The sequence below is a fragment of the Benincasa hispida genome, chromosome 12 (genome assembly GCF_009727055.1).
Source record: "Benincasa hispida cultivar B227 chromosome 12, ASM972705v1, whole genome shotgun sequence".
NCBI lineage: Eukaryota > Viridiplantae > Streptophyta > Magnoliopsida > Cucurbitales > Cucurbitaceae > Benincasa > Benincasa hispida.
In genome coordinates, this window is record NC_052360.1 from 16491431 (window position 1) to 16492756 (window position 1326).

Below are 1326 nucleotides of genomic sequence, written 5' to 3' on the forward strand. Positions count from 1 at the left end.
ACTTTCCATGGAAATATATAGTATATATATTATTATTTATGACCAATGAGAAAAAAAGCATTAATAATCATTAATGAAAAAAATAACAACAATAACAAAATTGAATTGTAAGAAGAGAGCGAGATTCTGAGCGAGATTGTAAGAGAGCGAGATTGTAAGAGAGAATGAGATTGAGAGACGAGATTGTGAGCGAGAGCGGGATTGGAGTTAATTTGTTGTTATTTTGTAAAAAATAGTTATAAAAAGTTTAATTATTGTTATGTTTAAAAATAGTTATAAAAAGTTTAATTTTGTTATGTTTAAAAGTTATGTTCATAAAACTAAAAAAGTTTATGTTTATAAACTAAAAAATTTAATATTTTTTAATATACTTCTTATAAAAAGTATAATACAAAAAATTGATGTTTATCTTTTTTTTTTTTTCCTTAGAAAATGGCAGGTAAATGTTTGGGATTTTTGTTGTTTACAAATGGTAATATGATTAATACAAAAAAGTTGTACATTATTATTTTAATTAACTTATACATTATTATTTTAATTAACTTGTACATTATTCTTCTAATTAAGTTGTACATAAGTTGTACATTATTCTTCTAATTAAGTTGTATATTATTTTTCTAATTGAGTTGTACATTATTCTTTTAATTAAGTTGTACATTATTCTTCTAATTGAGAAAAAAATATTTTTTTAATTGAGAAATAAATATTTTTTTTTTCAGATCATGGCTTTAAACCCAGGACCTATTGATCCCGATGTTTTGTACGACCAGTCTATTCATCGATCATCTGTGTTGTATGACAAGATCATAATACTAGAGAAATATCTTGCAGGTGTCGAGAGGTAGTTCTCCAGCGCACTATCCCACTCCATCCTCGAATACTACCGCTACTGCGCACATCTGGATTCTATGGGGTTGCCAGATTAGGATTTATTCAGTTGGATTGGCATTTGATCACAACTTTAGTTGAGAGATGGAGGCCCGAGATGCATATATTTCATATGTATGTTGGAGAGTGCACTATCACTCTATAAGACATAGAAGTGTTGTTGGGATTACGTGTTGACAGTGAGCCGATCATCGGAGTGATGTACGATGACTGGTTAGAAATTTGTCAACTGTACCTCAATGCGACCTCACCTACCGATAAGATTAAAAGATTGAGGATAAGTTTAATATGATTAAGAACACAATTTCGTAAGCTCACAGATGATGCAGACGAGGAAACCATCATAAGATATACGCGAGCATATATACTACAAATGATGGGTGGAAGTCTGTTTTCAGATAAATCAAGTCATTTTGTTCACTTGATGTTCCTGCCACT